The sequence below is a fragment of the Balaenoptera ricei genome, chromosome 14, assembly GCF_028023285.1.
Source record: "Balaenoptera ricei isolate mBalRic1 chromosome 14, mBalRic1.hap2, whole genome shotgun sequence".
Lineage (NCBI taxonomy): Eukaryota > Metazoa > Chordata > Mammalia > Artiodactyla > Balaenopteridae > Balaenoptera > Balaenoptera ricei.
The window spans coordinates 34,624,783-34,635,496 of record NC_082652.1 but is presented as its reverse complement, the minus strand read 5'-3'; the positions used below and the strand labels follow the sequence as shown (position 1 = coordinate 34,635,496).

Here is a 10,714-nt window from a genome sequence, read left to right as displayed (position 1 = left end):
TCTCAAACACTGGACCGCCAGGGAAGTCCCTGCGGGGCATTTTTTTTTATCCTCCTGACCGACTGTGGTGGTGGATGGACAAGTGCTGCAGCCTGAGAAGGGCATGGTGTTCAGGAACGCAGACCCTTTAGAGATGATGATTTGGATCACTCTACTCGGTTATCTGTCCAGACAAGCAGAGGTGCTGTAACTGTGAGTGAGGGGCTCTAGAATTGGTAGGAGAGGAAGGGGATGACGAGTTGTGGCCCAGAGACCAGCTGCTGAAGCAAGGGCTTTATTTTACCCCACTAGACCTCCTCTTGCAAGTCTTCTTGAGAAAACAGACCAACCAAAATCCTGGAGGAGGTTTTTTTTTTTTTTTAAGTTTATTATTGCTTAGTTTTTTTGTTTGTTTGTTTTTTAAGCTCTGATTTTCCATCTTCTCTCTTTTTAAAGTATAGTTGATTTACAATGTTTCAGGTATACAGCAAAGTGATTCATATACATATATTCTTTTTCAGATTCTTTTCCATCATAGGATATTACAAGATGCTGAGTATAGTTCCCTGTGCTATACAGAAGGTCCTTGTTGTTTATCTATTTTATGCATGGTTGTGTGTATCTGTTAATCCCAAATTTCCAATTTATTCCCCCTTTCCCCTTGGGGAGCTTTTCCCCACAATGGTAAATGAATGGAGCGAATCTCAATGGCCCAGTGGGGGCACTCTAAGAGTCCCCAGTCCCCCCTTCAAGACTGAGATGGCCAAGGTGGAGGTACAGGGACCCAGGCCCCTAGCGCATCCTGGCCACCCAGCCCTGGAGTTCCGTGTGGGACTGGCTCAGGTCTTTGGTGCAATTGCATCTCAATTCAGTTTCCTCCTGCTGAAACCTCCTTCACCCACTCCCTCCAGGTGGTTGCCAAGAGGACTTCCCAGTACACTTCCAGCCTGTGAATCTGCATCTCAGGGTCAGTTTCTAAGTTAGAAGCCAAATACAAAAGAACAGGAACCCTCCTTCACTGTTGGTGGGAATGTAAATTGGTGCAGCCACTATGGAGAACAGTATGGAGGTTCCTTAAAAAAACTAAAAATAGAATTACCATATGACCCAGCAAACCCACTCCTGGGCATATACCCTGAGAAAACCATAATTCAAAAAGAGTCATGTACCACAATGTTCATTGCAGCACTATTTACAATAGCCAGGACATGGAAGCAACCTAAATGTCCATCGACAGATGAATGGATGAAGAAGATGTGGCACATATATACAATGGAATATTAGCCATAAAAAGGAACAAAACTGAGTTATCTGTAATGAGGTGGATGGACCTAGAGTCTGTCATACAGAGTGAAGTAAGTCAGAAAGAGAAAAACAAATACTGTATGCTAACACACATATATGGAATCTAAAAGAACGGTACTGATGAAACTAGTTGCAGGGCAGGAATAAAGACACAGACATAGAGAACAGACTTGAGGACACAGTGGGTGAAGGGGAAGCTGGGACGAAGTGAGAGAGTAGCACTGACATATATACACTACCAAATGTAAAATGGATGGCTAGTGGGAAGCAGCTGCATAGCACAGGGAGATCAGCTCGATGCTCTGTGATGACCTATAGGGGTGGGATAGGGAGGGTGGGAGGGAGGCTCCAGAGGGAGGGGATATGGGGACATGTGTATTCATGTAGCAGATTCACTTTGTTGTACAACAGAAACTAACACAACACTGTACAGCAATTATATTCCAATAAAGGTATTAAAAAAATAAAAATAAAGTATAAGATTTCCAGAAAAAAAAATACAAAAGAACACACACAGTATATTTTTTATAAAGTTCAAACTCAGGCAGAACAAACATAGTGTTAGGTATAGGACAGAGGTTTCCTTGGAAGGGTGGTAATGGCTCAAAGAGGGAATAAGGGGCTCCCAGAGAACTAATAATGCTCTGGTTCTTATCTGGGGGCTACTGACATGGATGTGATCACTGAAAATACATCCAGCTGGAAACTGTTTACTGCATTGTTTATATATTCTATACTTCAAGAATATGTTTTTTAGAAACCTACATTTCACAATCCTTCTTGACAATCCAGAAAGGATTTCTCTTTTGAGGTGCCATAAGATCATCAAAATGAGTATCAATTACCATTCTTCATCCTTAGGCTCTGAATCTGACACTGTGTGTTCAATGCCAGACTTAGACTAACCATGTGAAGGTGGTCAGAGTTACAACTCTATGGACCTCATTTCTTCAATCTCTAATATGAGTGAAAACAGTACCGAATGGAATTTTTGTGATTATCCAATAAGAAAATCCATTTAAAGACCTAAGACAACGCTAAGATAGAATATAGAAAATATTCAATAACATGTTTATTTTGGTTCCTTTTTATGAAGACATTAAAGTAAATTTAAACTACTGCCAGGACATGTCCTGGAAACTGCCTTTCAAAATAAAGATGAAATAGTTTATTTTCTTTTACTCATAAAAAAGTACATAAAGTTACCTAATTGTTTTGACTTGGAGTACATGAAAGAGTTACGTTTACGGGATGCTTAGTATAGTATATAATCAATGTGATTATGACAAATGTTTACTCTATTACAAGAATCGTAATAAGTAATGTAGAGACGATAGTCCCTCTCAGCAAAGTGAGGGCTGCTGGCATCTTCTTATTGTCAGATGAACGTGTGATATTCTCATATATGATTCTGACTTTGCCAATTATGAGCTGCATCAATTTGCACAAGTTGGTTCTCATCTCAATCTATAGCTCTTTGCCTCTAAAGAAAAGATAATGCTCACTGTACAGGATTTTGTGACATTATACAAAACAAGATTGAACACTGGGTCCACTGAAATACAATTTCCCACTCCTCCTCCCGCTTATGGCCAAGGACATGATGTTTACATAACAGCTGTTAATATTAGAGGAACAATTTTTAGTCAATTAATAATTTTCAAAGAGCTTTTAAATCAAGTACCCTGTCTCTGTCTCATACTCCCTGAAAAACCTTAGTAAATTAAATTTTTTAAAACAGAAAACTTGTATGCAATGAATCAGGTTGCAGATTTGTCACATCCTTAGGATATAATGCTGCATAATGAATTGCCTTTTAATAGAGAATTAACAACTCAAGTTTCTAAGCACAAATATTAATATTTCGACTATAAATTTGGCTTACCTTTTCTCTACTGTTGCAAAAAAAAAGCTTGGTGGAATGTAAGTGACATGTATAGATTTTGCACCTCAGCTGATACAAGCTCAAATATAAGCTCTGTCACTTACTAATTTTGGGTTTGGGACTAAGTTTCTTATGTCTCTGAACCTCAGTTTTTTCATCTGTAAAATGGGAGTATCACCCACCTCAAGGGTAGTTGTGAAGGACAGAAACAATGTCAGGAAAGAGCCTTACACAATGAAATACAGTAGGAGTTCAATAAAGCAGGTTATTTATATCATGGACATTTGCATTATGAATGATATTGGTGTGTGCCTGAGAATTGATTCCGTTTTAGTTTTTACAGAACCTGTCAGTTCTCTTTCCCTCTCTCCTCTTTTAATCACTTTGAGGCTTCACGGTAAAATATAAACCTGCAACCCTATTTAGTATGTTAGTGCTGTTCAATAAACACACTCCAGCATTCCAATTCTGGCACTAGTATCTTGGCAAGCATTCTGGCTAGAATATATTTCATGCTTCAGGACCTAAATGTGTAGTGACATATTAATACATCATGAAATTCAACAAAGATGCAGCGGACTTGAAGAAAGAACAAAGCATATGTTCACACTCCATCATATAATGTTGTCTGTCCTCTCACTCTTTATTATCAGGTGTCCTGACAATTACATCCTTCGTGAATAACTTACAATAATTGCAAGTTCCAAAGATGAACTGTACCAAGGTTAGACTGCTAACAGGCTGCCAATATCAAAACAGGAGCATTTTATTGATAACAAATTCCAGATTTTGAATTCCTTTCACTCATGCAAAATAAAAGTTACACGTTGATATCCATAAGATATTCGTAAAACAACATACAAGGGGAACTTTTAAAAAGTATTAAACATGCTTGGTTAATATATGAAACAGTAAGAAACCTATGAATTGCCTGTACACATTTAGACCTATACAATTCTAAATATCCAAAGGTAGTGCTCATGACTTACCTTTCTATAAGATCCAACAATCTTCTAAACATTATTTGTAGCTATAGAGGGTGCGAGATGCTGTTCCCAGTTTGGGGAAGACCAATGTAGATGCTATAGGAAACAGGTGCTAACTGTGGAGTGGACTTTGGTGTACCTGTTTTCCAATCCATCCAAGACAGAAGGGCATGGGAGACAAAACATAGGCTTAGAGTCAGGTGGACCTAGGTTCAAACATGACTTCAGTCCTTTACTAGATCCACATTTGCCTTTATATTTTTCTCTTTCCTAAGATCTCAAAAGTGTAGTATGTTATAAGAAAACTGAACCTTCTAACACACTGGGACTTGATAAATATTCATTTGTGTGAGGGGTATAGTTTCATTTCCTCCCATTGGGGGAGGTCAATCCCATCTTGTTCAGAGGGTCTGCAAAGTCAAACCTATTTTCATAATAATGCTAAAACATCATTTCTACTTTTCACTCTCATTCCTTCATGAGTTTACAGTGGAATTCTCCAGAGGTTATATGATGTCACACAGCAACCCACTGAATGCAGAAAGGAGATATGAAATTCCAACTGCACTGTCTCTTAAACCAGACAGCAAATAGATTTGGAACATTATAAAACAATCAGTAAAGTATTTATCACTAAATATATTTTGTTCTATAGATGTGTTTAATTTTCCAAAAAAGTTAGGTTAATATATAATGGGTTTATTGTTTTTATTTTTAAATTAATTAATAAATTATTTTAAAATATGTTTTAATTTCTAATACAGTAAATATCTATCTATCTATCTATCTCTCATCTATTACAGAAATGAAAGACCTTTGGGGTTTTCAATAAATTTTATGTAGCAGGGTCCTGAAACTTTAAGGTTTGGTAAATGTTGCCTTAGTTTAATGATTTAGTAAGAAAATAAGAGCTCTGGGGACTTTTAATTTCCACTCAGGGATATGGAAAGGAAGAAAAAGAGTACTGCCACACTTACAGTAAAAATCTGGACACATTGAAAATTCATGACTGTTTTGTACCCACAGGAGAGCTGAGGTTGTGAGGCAAACAACTGGCCTCACATCTGAGGAAAGACAGCTGACTGCAGGGAGGAATACTATGAGCTGTGCGTACTTGTGAGAGACACATCCAGGCACCAGGAAGAAGACTTCAGTCAGGGCGGAAGCTAGGGGTGAAGTGGCAAGAGATTTAGAAGCCCCTGGAGGTCACAGAAATCAGAGGAGTCCAGCCACTTTCAGGTCAATGTCTCCACAAATCCCCACCAAGTGCTCACAGAAAAGCTGAGAAAATGTCTAAGTAAAGCATCCCTTGTAATGCATACCTGGGAAAAGGGAATAGCAATTCCCACGGGAAGCACACAGAACTCCACCTGGAACCTTCCCCTCTATCTCTCCTACAGAACTAAAGCATTCATCTTCTGGAGGTAGAGGAACTAACCCCACCAGCCTTGAGTATTGGAGAAAACCCACTGCAGCCATGGAAGAAAACAAATGAAACAGAACAACCAACAACCTACTCTTGAGGGAGGAGAAAGAATACACGCTGGGCTCAGAATTACAGATGGGGAAGGGGCAGGAGATCTCAGGAGGCCACGCCCCAAACACCCAGGGATACAGTCTCCACTCAGTAGTGACGCTAAATGCTAACAGAGCTCAAGTCATAGAGAACACTGCTCAGAGATGAACAAAAATATGGAAGGAGACCTGATATGAGGTTCAGCTAAGAAGAAATCTCAAGCTGAGAACAGAGCAGACATTGAGGAAAAACAAAACACCTCTGATAGCCCAACCTGATCCTGAACACAAGGTACCACTAGAGGAATTTGAAGCTCATGGTTCACTGAGGTTCATGATAGAGACAACAAACTTCAAGCACAAGCTACATCCTAACTAGATTTCTCAAACTCTCGCATGAAAGGGCTAGAAAAAAGGAAAGGCATGCCTGTTTCTAAGCATGAAAACTGTTTACCTCAGTCTCTACTGAACTACACAAGGTATCCAAATTTCAACAACAACAAAAAATACAGGGCATATGAAAACGCAAGAAAAAACAACACACTCCCAATAGACAAAGCAATTGGTAGAACCAGACTCAACTATGACACAGATGGTGAAACTTCCTGATAGGAAATGTAAAATAACTGTGATTGATATGTCAAAGAATCTACTGAAAAAGGAGGATTGCATGTAAGCTCAGATTACAAGGTTCAGCAGAAAGGTGGAAACTATAAGAACGAAATGAAAATGCCAGAATTTTAAAAATAGGTGAGGAATGCCGTCAACAGATTCACTCAACATAGTTGAAGAAAAAATCAAGGAACTTGAAGATACATCAATAGGAAATTCTCAAACCAGAATACAGAAAGAAAGACGAGTGTGTGTGTGTGTGTGTGTGTGTGTGTGTGCACGTGCACACATGTGCGTGAGGGACGTAACAGGGTATCCAAGAGTGGTGAGACAATATCAAACAGTTTAATACACTATGTAATTGGAATCCCAGAAGGAGAATCCCAGAAGGAAATATTAGTTCCCAGGGCAGAACTAATATTTGAGGAAATAATGGACAAGAATTTTCCAAAATTAAAAATGGACACTAAGGAATATTAGCCATAAAAAAGAATGAAATAATGCCACTTGCAGCAACATGGATGGACTTAAAGATTATCATACTAAGTGAAGTAAGTCAGACAGAGAAAGAGAAATATCATATGATACCACTCATATGTAGAATCTAAAAAAAAAACATGATACAAATGAACCTATTTACAAAACAGAAACAGACTCACAGACTTGGAAAACAAACTTATGGTTACCAAAGGGGAAATGTGGGGGGTGAAGGAGGGATAATTAGGAGTTTGGGGTTAACATATACACACTATTATATATAAAATAGATAAACAATAAGGACCTACTGTAGAGCACAGGGAACTCTACTCAGTATTCTGTAATAACCTATATGGGAAAAGCAACTGAAAAAGAATGGATATATGTATATGTATAACTGAATCGCTTTGCTGTACACCTGAAACTAACTCAACATTGTAAATCAACTGTACTCCAATATAAAATAAAAATAAAAATTAAATTTTAAAAAAAGAATATTCACACACACAAAAGAAACCCAGACACTAAGCAAACACAGATCCAAGAAATTCAGAGAACACAGGCAGGATAAAAAGCAAACAAATTCCACTTTAGAAAAAAAACGAAATCTTAGAGAGCAGCTACAGAAAAAGGCACATTCTATGCAGAGGAACAAAGATTAAAATTACAGTGGACTTATTGTAGCTAGAAGACAATGCAATGCTGAAAGAGAAAAAAAAAAGTCAATCCAAAATTCTATGCCCAGTGAAAATATTTTTCAAAAATGAAGAAGTAAAGACACTCTCAGAAAAAGAAAAACTGACGTAATTCATTTCCAGCAGCCCTTCCCTACAAATAGTGGTAAGGGAAGTTCTTCGGGCAGAAGGAATATGAGAGGAAACAAATTTGGATCGACACAAAGAAATGGTGTTGAAAATGGAATCAATGAATATAACATAAAATTCTTTTTTTCTTATTTTTAATTGATTGAAAATAAAACTGTCTAAAGTAAAAAATAGTAGCAACATATTGTATGTTTATAGCATACGTAAAAGTAAAATTTATGGGAAAAAAAGCACAAAAGATGGGAGAGAGGAATAGAGAATATATTGTTGTAAGATCCTTGAAAGACCTTACATAACATGTGTGAAGTGATAAAATGACATCTGATTGGTGGCTCTAATTAATTAAAGATGTACAGTTTATTGCAAATCATAGGGCAAACACTAAAACATTAACACAAATGAATAGAGAAGCTAATATAACAGATAAAATGAAATTATAAAACATGCTGTTTATTAGAGAATATAATAAAAGAAAAAAGAAGGAACAACAGATGCGACAAATAGAAAGCAGCTTAAAAGATAGATAGTAAAAAATAAAAAATAAGAACCAAATATATGCCGTCTGCAAGAAACATACTTCAAATATAAAGATACAGATAGTTTACAAAGAATTAAAAAATGAACTACGTAAACACTAACCAAAAGAAAGCTGAAGTTGCTATATTAATAACAGATAAAGTAGACTTCAGAAAAAGGAATATTATTAGTCATAAAGAGGGACATCGTGGCATGATAAAGGGGTTAATTCTCCCAAAAGACACAACAATCCTAAATGCATATGCACCTTACAATAGAACGTCAAGATACATGAAGCAAAACTGAAAAGAGAAACAGACAAATCCACAATTATAGTTGAAGACTTCACCATTCTTCTCGAAGGGATAGAACAAGGACAGAGTACATTAGTAAGATCACAGAAGACCTAAACAATGCAATCAACTTATTTGACATAATTTCTGTTTACATTTACAGAACACCCCTCTGGACAACAGCAGAACACATAATCTTTTCAATTTCACATGAAACATTCACCAACATATACTATATGCTGGCTTATTAAGAAAACTTAAAATTTTGAAATAATAAAAATAATATAAAGTAGGACCTACTGTATAGAACAGGGAACTATACTCAATACCTTGTAATAACCTATAATGGAAAAGAATATGAAAAAGAATACATATGTATTTATCTGTATAATGGAATCACTTTGCTGTATGCTTGAAACTAACACAACATTGTAAATTAACTACACTTCCATAAAAAATAAATAAAATAGGTCGTAGTGCAGCTCTCTGGCTGTGTGTGTCTTGAGGATCCGGCGCCGGAGGTGCAGACGGTTTGCTGAGTCCCTTAGTGTCCCTGCTGAGACTCACGCCGCCGTCATGTCCCCGTACCTGTGTCCCCCCAACACGTCTCTCTTTGTAAGGAACTTGCGGACGATACCAGGTCTGAAGATTTGCGACGTAAATTCGGTCGTTATGGTCCTATAGTTGATGTGTATGTTCCACTTGATTTCTACACTCGCCGTCCAAGAGGATTTGCATATGTTCAATTTGAGGATGTTCGTGATGCAGAAGATGCGTTACATAATTTGGACAGAAAATGGATTTGTGGACGCCAAACTGAAATACATTTGCACAGGGGGATCAAAAGACTCCAAATCAGATGAAAGCCAAGGAAGGGAGGAATGTGTATAGCTCTGCACGCTATAATGATTATGACAGATACAGACGTTCTAGAAGCTGAAGTTACTGAAAGAAAGAGATCAAGAAGTCCTTCCTTTGATTACAACGACAGAAGATCTTATAGTCCTAGAAACAGTAGACCGACTGGAAGACCACGGCGTAGCAGAAGCCATTCCGACAATGATAGATTCAAACACCGAAATCAATCTTTTTCAAGATCCAAATCCAATTCAAGATCACGGTCCAAGTCCCAGCCCAAGAAAGAAATGAAGGCTAAGTCACGTTCTAGGTCTGCATCTCACACCAAAACTAGAGGCACCTCTAAAACAGATTCCAAAACACATTATACGTCTGGCTCAAGATATGAAAAGGAATCAAGGAAAAAAGAACCACCTAGAACCAAATCTCAGTCAAGATCACTGTCTAGGTCTAGGTCAAAATCTAGATCAAGGTCTTGGACTAGTCCTAAGTCCAGTGGCCACTGATAGTATAAACCATGATATTTTTAGGCATGTATCATTCATTTACTCCCAGTTTGGTTGACTTAAATTATCAGGAATACAATGTTGCAATGATGCTTAAAAAACACTTGTCAGTTTTCCCTGTACCAGGCACTGGTTATTATTAAAATGATATGCGATTGAGAAGCCATTCTTAAGAGTCCAGTTTGTTTAATGTTATGGGCAGCTACTAATTTGTGGTGTCTCTGTATATTTTTGTAAAGATTCTCATTTTTTAATGCTTAAGGTATTGGTGAAAAGATGTTGGTTGACCATAATTTGCAACATTGTCTTATTAAAAATAACCTTTCATATCCATATTTGGTAGAACTGTTAACCTAGAAATGTAGCTTGCCAATAAGGTAGAATGATACAAAAGTGAAGTTGTAGCCACCGTACAACACTGACCGACCAGACACATTTAGGTTCAGGGTGGACCTTTGGTCTCGTCAAGATGTCTAGACCCACGATGATAATTTTTGGCACAGTGTGGAATAGTTCTTCTGTTAACCCCACTGTCTTGGGAAATGACGTCAACTGGGTTAAGTAGCATCTTCAGGGAGACAGAGTTTTTGATTGAAACACGGAGCCTTCACTTTCCTGGTTTCTGTGAAGATTTGGAACCATACAAAGGTCGGAAAAACTCACCTTAAAATTTGGGCAGGTTGATGATGGCAGAAATAATTTTAAGGGAAAAGAATGCTCTTACGCAGTTACTCTAAACTTTAAGGAGCATTGTTGACCATACTATTGCTTAGTTTTCTTACTGCTGTTAAAAGCAAGTAAAGTGTTTCAAAGTAGGTTTGATTTGTGTGTGCACATAGTGTAAAAGGACTGAATTTTGATGCTTAAAGCACTTGGTGTGTGCATTTGTATCAAAATTTGCCCATATGTTTATGAAGGAGGTTTGTTCTTCACACCTCGGTTTATTTAATGTGAGGCA

General features: G+C 37.5%; 1 pseudogene; it reads left to right on the top strand.

The window, feature by feature from the left end:
• The first annotated feature begins 8,968 nt into the window (after positions 1 to 8,968).
• Positions 8,969 to 9,795, top strand: LOC132347637 (serine/arginine-rich splicing factor 10-like; annotated as a pseudogene).
• The last annotated feature ends 919 nt before the right edge of the window (positions 9,796 to 10,714 follow it).